Genomic DNA, 15,000 nt, shown 5'->3' with positions numbered 1-15,000 from the left:
TATATATATATATATATATATATAGTAAGAAGCTCTTCTAGGAGAAGGACACTCCGAAATCAAACCAATTGTTTTCTATTCTTGGGTAGTGCCATAACCGCTGTACCATGGTCTTCCACTGTCTTTGGATAAAGTTCTCTTGCTTGAGGGTACACTTGGGCACACTATTTTACATTATTTCTTTTCCTCTTATTATGTTAAAGTTTTATAATTTATTTATAATATATTTATTTTAATGTTGTTACTGTTCTTGAAGTATTTTATTTTAATTGTTAATTACTTCTTCTATTTCCTTTCCTCACCGGGGTATTTGCCTTGTTGGAGTCATTGGCTTATAGCATCCTGCTTTTCAACTAGGTTGTAGCTTAGCAAGTAATAATAATAATAATAATAATAATAATAATAATAATAATAATAATAATAATAATAATAATTCATAGATCACGGAATATAGCGATCCTACCTCCAAAATTGACGATTGCAAGATTTGCAGATTACCCCCTTCCTACCGTCTACAAGTCCCCCCATCTATAAATGGGCACTGGTCCTAGCATCGACCTGCTGAGGTCAAGAAAAAGAGAGCGGGACTAGCATCCTCATCCCTAGTATAAAAGAATGTATTATGATACACTGACATACACATGCATGCGTGGCCATGTTTGTAAATATCAGTTGTTTTTGCTCACGAGTTGTTTCCTTCAGGCGGAGAGCAAAGAAAGCTGTTGGATTGGTGAAGCAATACTCTGAGGGTGTAATTGGGAAAGGCATTTTAGACGGCGTAAGTTATACGCACACCTTGAACATTGGCAGCACCAGTGGGCTATTATTGTCAAAATTCCAGGGGTGAGAATCTGACGTCTTGAATGTTCTACTAAACTAAACATTAGTATGCTAATCCTCAAGGATTTTCATGGCTTCAAACAAGTTGCAGTATTGCATTGACGGAAGAAATTGATGCCAAAATATCGCAAGTAGATACTATTAATCAAACGAAATGTTTCACGCATTGACAAAATATCGTTCCATGCTACGAAAGTGAGAGTTCGAGCATCTCAAAATGAATAACAAAGCGGGATGTGTTTTACTCAATAAGTACACGAGGTTCTCGATGTGCGGCGGGGTACAAAAGAAAAAAAGTTAAGTACCACATGCAATGGCTAAATCCATCTCAATTTACTATTCAGACGTGCACTGTTTGACTTTTAAAAGGTGCAAAAAGTCTTTCTGGTATAATTAAGAAGTCTGCTGACTAAATCTTTATTAATATGGAGTCCAAATATATATCGTGTCATACTGCTTTGACTCAAAAGGGTATGATTTGTGCATAAGATGCCCGTCCATGATTTTCCAGGTAAAGGATAAACGTCAGCAACTGCCGTGTGTTTTCTCTTCTCTTGAAACGGCTTGGTGTTATTAAAATGCTCTCTCTCTCTCTCTCTCTCTCTCTCTCTCTCTCTCTCTCTCTCTCTCTCTTTAAATACCATCAAGCGCACCTTGGTTTGCAATGTACTCCATTTAACTTCTGCATCAAATAACTGACAGACAAGACAATAGATGATAATGAAATTAACCAAAGTAATTGAAGATACAAAAACAAATAAAGAAATTACTTATTTTTGTTTCAAATACATAATTTTGTATCTCTCTCTCTCTCTCTCTCTCTCTCTCTCTCTCTCTCTCTCTCTCTCTCTCTCTCTCTCTCTCTCTCTCTCTCTCGTATTCCAAGTTAGGTGAGACCTTTTCGTTTTCAGTGTTGCATATGAATTCCTAATTCCAAAGCCTTATCTGACATTATTCATTCTAATTCCCAATACAACCAATAACGCAATTCACACAAAAGGCAATTACCAACCTATAGAAAGATCAAACCATCCTCTCTCTCTCTCTCTCTCTCTCTCTCTCTCTCTCTCTCTCTCTCTCTCTCTCTCTCTCTCTCTCTCTCTCTCTCTCTCTCTTTATATATATATATATATATATATATATATATATATATATATATATATATATATATGTATGTATGTGTGTATATGTGTGTGCGTGTGCATGTGTATACAACAACAAATACAGTGGTTTCTTGTCCAATGCCGGACGGACAAAGGCCTCATAAATGTCCTCATTCAATTATCTGGTCACACACAAACATATACAGCATATATATATATATATATATATATATATATATATATATATATATATATATATATATATATATATATATATATACATACATATATATATATATATATATATATATATATATATATATATATATATATATATATATTTATGATGTCACCATCATCAGCCACAACTAGTCCACTGCAGGACAAAAGCCTCAGACATGTCCTTCCACTTATGGCCTTTATATGCAAGTCTATACTCACATTTTCTTATCTTGTCAATCCATGGTCTTCTCTTCCTTTTCCTGCTACTTTTGCAATATCTATGGTACCCATTCTGTTAATCTTGAGACCATTTATTATCTTCCATTATAATTATATGTCCTGCCCATGTCCATTTCTTTTTCTTACACGTTATTAGAATATCCTCTACTTTACTTTGTTCTCGTATCTACTGTATGTTGCTCGTTTTCTGTCTCTTAGTGTTATTCCCATCATTATTCTTTCCATAGCTCTTTGAGTTGTAACCAGCTTATGTTCTAAGTCTTTAGTAAGGCTCCAAGTTTCAGATGTATAAGTTAATACTGGTAGGATCACTTGATTAAATACTTTTTTTTTTTTTTTTTTTTTTTTTTTTTTAGAGAAAGGGGTATTTTACATTTCATAACGTCATTTTCTTTACCAAAAGCTCTCCATCCCATCCTTATCCTTCTTTTAAATTAGGTCTCTTGTCCTGGGGAAACAATTTCTATCTGTCTTAAGTACGTGGTTTCACTAACAATCTCTAGAGGTTTGTCCATACCCCTAATTTGTTGTCCCTGCATTTTCATTGAACGTTATCTTAATTTTACTCATATTCGTTTTCAGTCCTACATTTCTGCTTTCTCTACTCAAATCTTCTATCATCTTTTGCAATTCCTCCCATGATTCACTAAATAGAACTATGACATCTGCAAATCATAAGTTGTTAAGGTAGTGCCCTATTAATGTTAATCCCCCCCTTTTTCCAATTCAATCGGCGTCAATGACCTTAGATGTCAGGATGCCTGACAACTTGAAATCAATAAATTTTCTAATTCAAATTCCTAAAAACTTCTTCTAGGCATGCTGTAAATAATTTAGGAGAGATAGGGTCTCCCTGTCTAACTCCTTTCTTAATTGAAATGTTCTCACTATAGTTTTAGGATTGCTGAATTTCCAGTATAGATATCTTCAAGTGTCCTAACATAAGATTCATCTATTTCTTGTCTTTGAAGGGCCTTCATTACTGCTGAAGTTGAATTTTCCAGTAGCAGGTTAATTACGTGGACATGGTCAGTTGCTGAATACTGGCATCTAAAGCCTATCTGCTCTCTTGGTTTATTTAACTCTAGCTGTCTTACTATTCGGCCTAATATGATCTTTGTAAATATTTTATATATTACTGAGAGTAAACTTCCTGGGAGATAATTTTTCAGGTCTTTTGTGTCACCCTTTCTATAAATTAGCATAATGATAAAAAATTTTCCAAACTGTAGGTGTAGAGGGGGTTCAGAAAGTTTTACTACTTTGAAGTCTCCTCTGTCTATTAAATAAATGTTTAGGCCATCTTTTCCTGCTGCTTTATCTCTTTATGCCTTTTAATGCTTTCTTTACTTCACCTACTGTTACATTTGGTACTGGCTCAAGAGTAGGGGGTTTAGGCTGTGGGGGCTATAGCACCCCACCTTCTTTTGCTGAGTTTTGAGTTTTCATGCAAAGTTGTAAATGCATTTCCTATAATGAACCCTCATAAAGGAAAGGGCTTTTGAAGATGGTTAATATTTTTAAGGCGGGGGCTGGTTTGAAATAAGCCAGGGCTAGCACTACCTGAAAGGTGACTCATAAAGTCAAATAAAGTATTATAGCCTATAAGATGCCTTGATTGTTCGTTGGACACTTACCAGCGAACTCAGGCAAATTTTCTGAGGAATCACACACATTATATCTAGATGGTTCCACGGTCTTAGTAAATCCCCTTCTATTATGATTGGTCATGCTTTATTTCAAATAATACGTTAAAATCAGAATTATTCGGATAGGAGGTGTTGTTTCTTCAATTTCGTATGAAGAAAATATAGAATAAACTCATCTGTTGAAGATTTTAGCTCATATGTTTGTTTTTTTTTTTTTTCTTAATTTCTCTAGTCATGTATTTGTTTACTTCTGCATTTCTTGCTCACTTCTATTTTTCTGTTGGATTTCGTGAACATAATATTTGGTTCTACACTGGAATTGTCTCTAGAACACGGAAAGAATTGTAGGCTACTGTGTAATGTTTGAACGCTTACTTAAATTAAGCCATTGCTTATGAGTATTTACTTTAGTGTGATGATATTCACTTCGTTTAATTTTGTTGAACTTTCCCCAGCAAGCAGAATATGCCGAAAACTGAGGTATGCTGATCAAGGGCGTCTGGGGACCGGGGGGGGGGGGGGGGGGGTTGTTTGCGATTTGCCTCAAAACCCCCCCCCCCCCCAAGACTCAACTAGCCCCCTCAATCCCAAAACCAAGAAATAGCAACAACTGGTTTTCCATAATTCCTACCGAAATTCAAATGTGTCATCACTTTAACATCACACTTAGTTATATATATTTTTTTGTGGCTAAGACTAGCTAACAATAAAAAGTTGACTTTTAAAGAGGTGAGACTCGTGGTAAGCGAACATTTATTGCAGTGGGATTTAGAAAATGGAAGGATTCCTCAAACTTATTAAAAGAAGACATTCTAAAAGTGAAAGATGTGCGAATACTATGAGTAGTTGGTTGCATTTTAAGGCAGTCAAAAAAAAAATAGTTCAATAAAAAAAAATTTGGTACCAGCAGATCAAAAGAAGTAGAGGCACACACGTGAAGTGTTTGCTACGTGTTACAATTTTACTGGGTAGGCAGGATTTAGCCTTCCGCGGCCATGATGAAAGTGAAACTCCAGAAAATAGAGGAAACTTCTATGAGACGCTCGATATGTTAGCAGACGCGAATGAAATTTTGCGTAAATAGATTGAAGTAAGGTGTGGCCACTAAACGTCCCCTGCGTATCCAAATGACTTAATACATGTGTTTTGCAATAAAGTTCTCAAAAATTCATCTACAGAAATTAAGAAGGCAAAGCATTTTTCAATATTAGTAGATAAGACAAGAGATCAGTCGAGAAAAGATCAATTAACCATAATAATCAGGTTCTTTGATGGCGAAATAATCCAGGAGAGATGTGGCACCTATCACATGCAAAAAATAGATGCCGAATCCCTTGCAAGTTTTATTCTGAAGAAGTTAAATGAACTAGGATTATAACCGTCAAATTGCATAGCAGTGCTATGATGGGGCGGGCATTATGAGTGGATGGGCTTCAGGAGTTCAGGCTCGTGTACCAGAGAAAGTTCCCCATGCCCATTGCTATGCACATAGACTCAATCTAGTCCTCATTGACTGTGTGAAGAACCTTGATGACTTTGCAGATTTCTTCTCGACCGTACAGACTTTGCATAACTATGTTTCAAATAGCAACTCAAGACATGGGTTTTTTGTTAAATCACAGGAGCTGGGGTAACATGTACTAGAATGAGAGAGAACAGTCAAAACTAGATGGTTCCATTGGTAAAGGAGAAATTACAAAATTCATGGACGATATGAAGGTATGCTTGCAGTACTAAATTATCTATTTGAGTCAAGTAATGAAGCTTCTGTGGAAGCATCTGGCCTAAAGTAAAAAATGGAATCTTGGAGATTCGTAGTTGTCTGTTTGTTGCAGAGAAATTGTTGATGAAAACAAATTGTCTGCCAGAGCAACTGTTCACGACCAGTTCACTCCAGTTCGCGCATCGTTCACGCGACGTTCATGCGATGGCACGAATTGGCACGCGTAGATCACGAGAAGTTCACGACACGTTCACGCGAGTTCGCTCATCATTCCGCATCGTTTCCGCATCATTCACGCCAGTTCACGCCAGTTCACGAATTGGCCACTCCATATAAAAACGGGGCTTCTCCAACCCGAGGACATTCTTGGATGGGCTTCGGAAGAGACAACAATGCTTTCTGTCAGAGACACCATTGCATTGAGGAGAAGAGACGTATCTTTTTCGTTTGTATTTTTTGTTGCCCTTTATTTTTGTTTCAATAAGAAAGCATTTGATTTACATATAAATAGCAGACATAAAATATGTACAAGTATTAAGAAAGCATTATATTTTAACATTAAAAGCAGCAAACATGAAAAGTTTTTAGGCTGTTGATTTTAAGGTAATAGAGAAAAAAGTGTGTTGAAATAAGAAATAATTTTATTTTTACATTAAAACAGCAAACAGAAAAAAATTGTTTTGCTCTTCATTTTAAGGTAATAAAGAAGAATAAGTATGTTGATGAAATAAAACATAATTTTATTTTTACATTCAAACAGCAAACTTAAAAATTTCTTGGGTTTATTTTTCAGTTCATTTTTATTTAAAACAAAAGTTTTGGGTCTTGATTGGTAATAGAGGAAAATAAGTGTGTGCATGAAATAAGACATCATTTTATTTTTACATTTAAACAGCAAATATAAACAATTATTAGGTTTATATTTTTCTTTCCTTTTCATTAATTTTTTTCGTTTCCTTTTTGTTTCTCTTCATTATAAAGTTATAGAAATAGTTTGAAATAAGACATCATTTTATTTTCACTAAAACAGCAAATATAAAAATTTATTAGGTTTATTTTTCTTTCCTTTTCATTAATTTTTTCGTTTCCTTTTTGTTTCTCTTCATTATAAAGTTATAGAAATAGTTTGAAATAAGATATAATTTTTTTCACATTCAAACAGCAAATATAAAAATTTATTAGGTTTATTTTTCTTTCCTTTTCATTAATTTTTTCGTTTCCTTTTTGTTTCTCTTCATTATAAAGTTATAGAAATAGTTTGTAATAAGATATAATTTTTTTCACATTAAAACAGCAAATATAAAAATTTATTAGGTTTATTTTTCTTTCCTTTTCATTAATTTTTTCGTTTCCTTTTTGTTTCTCTTCATTATAAAGTTATAGAAATAGTTTGAAATAAGATATCATTTTTTTTTCACATTAAAACAGCAAATATAAAAATTTATTAGGTTTATTTTTCTTTCCTTTTCATTAATTTTTTCGTTTCCTTTTTGTTTCTCTTCAAAAGTTCACACCACTTCCCGCATCGTTCACTTCAGTTCACGCCAGTTCCCGCACTGTTCACTCCAGTTCACTCCAGTTGGCGCATCGTTCACGACTATTTCACGACTATTTTGTGCGTGCCAATGCGTGCCACAAACTTTAAACATTTCAAAGTTCTGGGCACGCATGGCACGCATTGGTACGCTCTGGCACGCGAGTTCCAGCACTGTTCACGACATTTTCACGGCTCGTTCACGCGAGTTCGCGCTTCAATGCATGCCAGTGCGTGCCACGAATGCGTGCAAGTGTCAGGTACCCAAGGTATATCCATTGTTAAGACTGCAGATCTAATCACAGCCACAAAAACAAATTTGGCAAATATGAGAACTGACAGAGAATAGGATAAGTTGTATGCTGAAGCACAAGAGATCGCTAAAAAAACTTGGAATTGATGTACCAGACGTAAGTGCCACTGTGGGATTAGCAGCAAGAGAATACAACAAACATCAAAAAGGCTTAAAGAGTATCTCCAAACAAGTACAACTGGGAAGCGTCATGGGCAATTGACATCTCAGAACATCAATCTGAAGCAACATTTGAAGGCAGATTTATATTTGCCAGTAATAGATAAGTGCACTGCTGGATTTAACCACAGGCTCAGCAATAAAATTGATTTATTTCAATTTCTCTCTACATTTGACTGTCAATCAAAGTATTTCTTAAATGAGGAAAAGCAAGCTCTGTTCGTAAAGTACTACAGTGCACACACTGATTCAGGCCTCTTAGTTTCACAGATTCATTCTGCAAAAGAATTCTTGAAACAAAAGGACCTATTCTACGTGTACTCTGCTCTAAATATCTTACCAGTTGCCTCCTCTGAGTTGCCAGCTATCCTTGAAATCTTATTAACCATTCCAGTCGCTACTGCTAGTAACGAGAAATTTTTTGTGTAAAAATATGTGAAGAACTATTTGCAAACTACAACTGGAGTTGACCGGCTATTTTCTGTGTTGCTGATGGCGACAGAAAAACATATGGTTAAGTTATTTAAAGGTTTTAAAGGCCATTCATGAATGACACGGACAAGGGACAGTGACACTGCCTTAACGAGTAGGACAAAGCCCTAGAGACTGACCATACTGTATATACATATAATCAGCGCCCAAGCCCCCTCCACCCAAGTTAGGATCAAGGAAGGCCAGGCAATGGCTGCTGATGACTCAGCAGATAGACCTATAGGCTCCCCAAAACCCCGTCCTTAGCTCACAAGCATAGTGAGGTTTGCATCAACCAAAGAAACTAACGAGTTTGAGCGGGATTCGGACCCAAGCCTGGCGTTCACCAGTCAGGTGAATGATTTTGCTTGCATAAAACACCGCCGGTACCTATTGGAGTAATTCTATATTGGAATATAATCCAAAAATTTTTATACAATTTTATTTGCATTGTGGTACTCAAATTAGTAACATTACTTTTATGTTATTCTATTTTCATTGGTACGGCATTGCCAGCCAGTGGTTCTATAGTTCGATTTATAGAATATATTTTCATTAAAATGTAAAGATAAAGAAAACTTATCATGTTTTGTTTTCAAATTTGCACTCATAAATATATGAAATTTCTCTGAAATATTTTAGTTCTTGATTCTTCTATGTCTAGTCTATTTATATACTTCAGCACCAGTGATAGTGAGATAAATGAGCAATTATGGGAGTTGAAATGCCTTGCTTTTGTGGATTCAAAAAGCACACAAAATAGAACAGAATATAAAAAAAAATTTCAGGGTGCTTACAGTGCTCCCCCCCCCCCCCAAGCTGACTAGACTAACTTCACCCGCCAAAGTGTCCCTGTGCCGCCGCCCCCCCCCCCTCCCCCGCAAGAAAAATCTGAAGTGACGTCCCTGATGACGATGGTATTTGAGCAATCTAGTTTTTGCGTGCAAAAGACCGATCCGAAATAAAGAATACTATTAAACAACTGTAATGGACTCCGATCTTTATAAACCACTCTTGCCATTTCCGAATGTTTCTGGATAAATCTGACTTCACGAACACGTGCTGACGCGTTACATAGATTAGCAATATGTTTGTGGTACTCAAGCAGTCAATAATTGTACTGGATTGGCACATGGAAGCTCCGTCATTTATATACACCGTATAGTCTGGCATAATCATTACACATTCTCAGACCTTACATATCTTCCAACTAAGCATATAGTACATCTTTCTCTCTCTCAATATAGAAGGAAGCACAGTGACTGTTTAGTGGCTCTTTCAGAAGCACCTTCATAATTAAAACAATGTTCCCTAGTTTTGGATAGTGTCATAGCCTCTGTATTATAACCTTTCACGTTTCGAATTAGATTTATTGCTCAAACACACCCTTTTACTAATTTGTAACTTTTTCTCTATTCAAACAGCCTGTAGGTCAAGTTTGATAAAAGGGTTACAGATGGCTGGTGGTTCACCAAAGGGTTGCCTTTCCCTTATCTTTTTATCTATTTTCATCTTTGTTTTTAAAAAACAATCACTACTATCCTTGTTGTACCCTGGTCATAAGGTCACCATTTTGTTAATTTTTTTTTATTTTATTCTTTACTATTTTATATAATTTCAAATCATAATATATTTTTTGCTCGAGAGTTATTAATATATCTATAGAGGGCTTGTTTAGGCCTTTTCTTCCATACACAGCATAAACAAAAATAGTAAATAGAGATAACCATTGGTTAAGAAGGAAAGTAGCTCCAGCTCTCTCAGAATTAAGGGTTATTAATCTGTAGAGTTACCCTATTTTTTTCTATTTTTGGTCTGATTATTTAGCTTTGGTCGATAATAATCTCTCTTGTGGTACGCCAGTTTCTTATAACCAGCAAAACTGTGTATCCCATTTGCCTCATTTTTCTTCTTTCTTTATTGATTGCATTAATTTGCTTATAGATAAAAAAAGATTATTTTGATTGCAAATGTATAGGAGTAAGAAGGTTTCTAAATTTCCGAATATTACGTTAGGTATGAACATATGGCTCATTGCTTTATGTATATCTATATGTAAATGTTAAATTACTTTATAATTGGATTTAGAAGCAGTATACAATCATCCAATGACCTTGGCTTTCGTCGCTTTTCCATTTCAACTTTTTGAAAAGGGATGGATAAGATCATATACCATATGCATTTAGAATAACATTATAGTTCAAATTTAATCAATTCTAAGCACAGAATCAACCACTCCAGCCCATCACAGAGAACTGCCTACCCATCAAGACAATAGAAATAGCACAATCCTGGTCCGAGGTCATGTCTTGTTTAATTCTGAATTTACATTACTTAAGAATGTTCATCAACATGAAGTATTTCCTAAAGAAAATTCAATACAGATTATGTTATTTTTTTCGTTTATGTGTTTTCTCTACGGACTTACTTGCTTGAGGAGTTTGGAAAATAACGTTAAATATATTTTCAACTTCATATATTTTAGCCCTAAGGTATTCTATGCCTCTTTTGTACTATTTTTCATGTTAGTTCATTCAGTAAAATGAATCACGCTATTGAACGGGAAATGGTTCGGTTTTGATAATAAAAGAATCACGAATGTTATTAACGAATGAAGTAGAAATGTAATTAAATTAAAGTCAGGCGTAAAACATACTTCGAGAAGGTAACTAAGGCATTTGGAAATTGTGAATTAAGTAGTGTCAGGGAGAAAGAAGAAAAAATCATTTTTATTCCTTATTCTTTATCCTTTGTTTGCGTTCATTATCATTACTTTGACCTTTATATTGTGTTTGTATTCATTCTCGCTACTTTGTCCTTTATCTTTTTTTTTTTTTTTTTGCATTCATTATCACTACTTTGACCTTTATCTTTTGTTTGTGTTCATTATCAATTTATCACTACTTTGACCTTTATCTTTTGTTTGTGTTCATTATCAATTTATCACTACTTAGACCATTATCCTTTGTTTGCGCTCATTATCAATACTTCTACCTTTATCCTTTGTTTGAATTTATTATCACTTGTTTGACCTTTATCTTTTGTTTGCGTACTTTAACAATACTTTGACCTTTATCGTTTGTTTGCGTTCATTATCAATACTTTGACCTTTATCCTTTGTTTGCGTTTATTATCATATCTTCGACTTTAACCTTTGTTTGCGTTCATTATTAGTACTTCAACCTTTATCATTTGTTAGTGTTCATTATCATTACATTGGCCTTCATATTTTGTTTGCCTTCATTATTACTACTTTTTCCGTTATCTTTTGCTTGCATTCATTATCACTACTTAGACCATTATCCATAGTTTGCGTCCATTATCAACACTTCTGCCTTTATCCTTTGTTTGCATTCTTTATCACCTTTTTACCTTTATCTTTTGTTTGCATACTTTATCACTTTTTTACCTTTATCTTTTGTTTGCATTCTTTATCACTTTTTTACCTTTATCTTTTGTTTGCATACTTTATCACTTTTTTACCTTTATCTTTTGTTTGCGTTCTTTATCACTTTTTTACCTTTATCTTTTGTTTGCGTTCTTTATCACTTTTTTACCTTTATCTTTTGTTTGCGTTCTTTATCACTTTTTTACCTTTATCTTTTGTTTGCATACAATATCACTTGTTTACCTTTATCTTTTGTTTGCATTCTTTATCACTTTTTTACCTTTATCTTTTGTTTGCATACTTTATCAATACTTCGACCTTTATTTTTTGTTTGCGTTCATTATCAATACTCCGACCTTTATCCTTTGTTTGCACTCAATATCATTACTTTGACCATTACCCTTTGTTTGCTTTCATGATCAATACTTCAACCTTTACCATTGTTTACGTTCATTATCATTACTTTGGCCTTTACATTTTGTTTGCATTTATTATTTCTACTTTGACCGTTATCTTTTGCTTACATTCACTTTCACTACATAGACCTTTATCGTTTGTTAGCATTTATTATCACTATTTTGACCTTTACCTTTTGTTTGCATTCAATATCAATACTTCGACCTTTATCCTTTGTTTGCATTCATTATCACTTGTTTGACCTTTATCTTTTGTTTGCATACATTAAAATTACTCCGACCTTTATCATTTGTTTACGTTCATTATCAATGCTTCAACCTTTATACTTTGTTTGCGTTCGGTATCATTATTTGACCTTTATTTTTCGTTTGTACTCATCAATACGTCAGCCTTTATCATTTGCTTGTGTTCATTATCACTACTTTGACTTTTATCATTTGTTTGAGTTTATTACCATTACTTCAACCTTTATCCTTTGTTTTCGTTCAGTATCAGTACATTGACCTGTATATTTTTTTTGCATGTATTTTCACTACTTTGACCTTTATCTTTTGTTTGCATCCATTATCAATTTTCAACCCTTTATCCTTTGCTTGCGTTCATTATCACTACTTTGACCTTTATCATTTGTTTGCGTTCAATATCAATACTTCAACCTTTATCTTTTGTTTGTGTTCATTATCAGTACTTTGACCTTGATCCTTTGTTTGCGTCCATTTTCAATACTTTGACCTTTACCTTTTGTTTGTGTTCATTATCAATTTATCACTACTTAGACCATTTTCCTTTAATTGCATTCATTTTCAATACTTTGACCTTTATGTTTTATTTGCATTCATTATCATTTGTTTGACCTTTATCTTTTGTTTGCATACATTAACAATACTTGGACCTTTATCATTTGTTTGCATTCGTGATCATTGCTTTGTCCTTTATATTTTGTTTGCATTCATCATCAATACTTCAACCTTCATCATTTGTTTGCATTCATTATCACTACTTTGACTTTTATCATTTGTTTGTGTTCATTATTATTACTTAAACCTTTATCCTTTATTTCCTTTCATTATCAGTACTTTGACCTTTATATTTTGTTTGTATTCATTTTCACCACTTTGACCTTTATCTTTTGTTTGCATTCATTATAAATTTTTGATCCTTATGCTTTGTTTGCGTTCATTATTACTACTTTGACCTTTATCTTTTGTTCAAGTTTATTATCAGTACTTTGACCTTTATCTTTGGTTTTCATTGATTATTAGTACTTGGACCTTTATCTTTTGTTTGCGTTCATTAGCATGACTTCAACATTTATCATTCGTTTGTGATCGTTATCACTACTTCGACCTTTATTATTTGTTTGCGTTCAATATCAATACTTCAACCTCTATCCTTTGTTTGTGTTCATTACCACTAGTTTGACCTTTATCATTTGTTTGCGATCATTTTCGATACTTTGACCTTTATCATTTGTTTGTGTTCATTTTCAATTCTTTGATCTTTATCCTTTGTTTGCATTCATTTTCACTACTTTGACCTTTATCCTTCGTTTGCATTCATTTTCAATGCTTGACGTTTATCTTTTGCATTCATTATGAATACTTTGACTTTTATCCTTTGTTTGCGTTCATTTCCTATACTTTGACATATACCTTTTGTATGCGTTCAGTATCAGTACTATGACCTTTATCCTTTGTTTGCATTCATTTTCAATACTTTGACCTTTATCTTTTTTTTCATTCATTATCAGTACTTTGACCTTTCTCATTTTTTCGCGTTCATTTTCGATATTTTCACCTTTATTATTTGTTTGTGTTCATTTTCAATTCTTTGACCTTTATCCTTTGCATTCATTTTCACTGCTTTGACCTTTATCCTTTATTTGCGTTTATTTTCAATGCTTTGACCTTTATCTTTTGCATTCATTTAGTACTTTGACCTTTATCCTTTGTTTGCGTCCATTTGCAATACTTTGACCTATATCTTTTGTTTGCGTTCATTATCAGTACTTTGACGTTTATCCTTTGTTTGTGTTCATTTTCAATACTTTGACCTTTATCTTTTGTTTGGGGTCAATGTCAATACTTTGACATTTATCCTGTGCTTGCGTTCTTTTTCAATACTTTGGCCTTTATCTTTTGGTTGCATTCCTTATCAGTACTTTGACCTTTATCCTTTGTTTGCATTCATTCTCAATACTTTGACCTTTACCTTTTTTTTGCGTTCAATATCACTAATCTGACCTTTACTCTTCGTTTGCGTTCATTTTCACTACTTTGACCTTCATCTTTTGTTTGCGTTCATTATCACTACTTTGACCTTTATCCTTTATTTGCGTTCATTTTCAATACTTTGACCTTTATCTTTTGTTTGCGTTCACTTTCAGTACTGTGATATATATCTTTTGTTTATATTCATTACCACTACTTTGACCACTATCCTTTGCTTTCGTTCATTTTCAGTACCTTGACCTTTTATCTTTTTTTTGCATCCATTTTCAATACTTTGACCTTTATCTTATGTTTGCATTCATTATTACTACTTTGACCTTTATCCTTTGTTTGAGTTCATTTTCACTAATTTGACCTTTATTCTTTGTTTGCATTCATTTACAATGCTTTGACCTTTATCTTTGGCGTTCATTATGAGTACTTTAACCTTTATCATTATTTTGCATTCATTTTCAATACTTTGACCTTTATCTTTTGTATGCGTTCATTATCAGTACTATGACCTTTCTCCTTTGTGTTCATTTTCAATACTTTGACCTTTATCTTTAGGTTGTGGTCAGTATCAGTACTTTAACCTTTATCCGTTGTTTGCGTTCATTTTCAATACTTTGACCTTTATCTTTTGTTTGCATCCATTACCTCTACTTTGACCAGTATTCTTTGCTTTCGTTCACTTTCAATACTTTGACATTTATTTTTTTTTTTTTTGC

General features: G+C 33.6%; 1 protein-coding gene across 1 annotated transcript in view; it reads left to right on the top strand.

The window, feature by feature from the left end:
- Positions 1-15,000, top strand: part of LOC137624549 (uncharacterized) — a 282,824-nt gene that overhangs the window by 253,589 nt on the left and 14,235 nt on the right. The gene's annotated exons all lie outside the window — the stretch shown is intronic.

Source organism: Palaemon carinicauda, chromosome 31, assembly GCF_036898095.1.
Source record: "Palaemon carinicauda isolate YSFRI2023 chromosome 31, ASM3689809v2, whole genome shotgun sequence".
Classification (NCBI taxonomy): Eukaryota; Metazoa; Arthropoda; class Malacostraca; order Decapoda; family Palaemonidae; genus Palaemon; species Palaemon carinicauda.
Note: the sequence above shows the minus strand (reverse complement) of the source record. Positions and strands in the feature narration are given on the sequence as shown.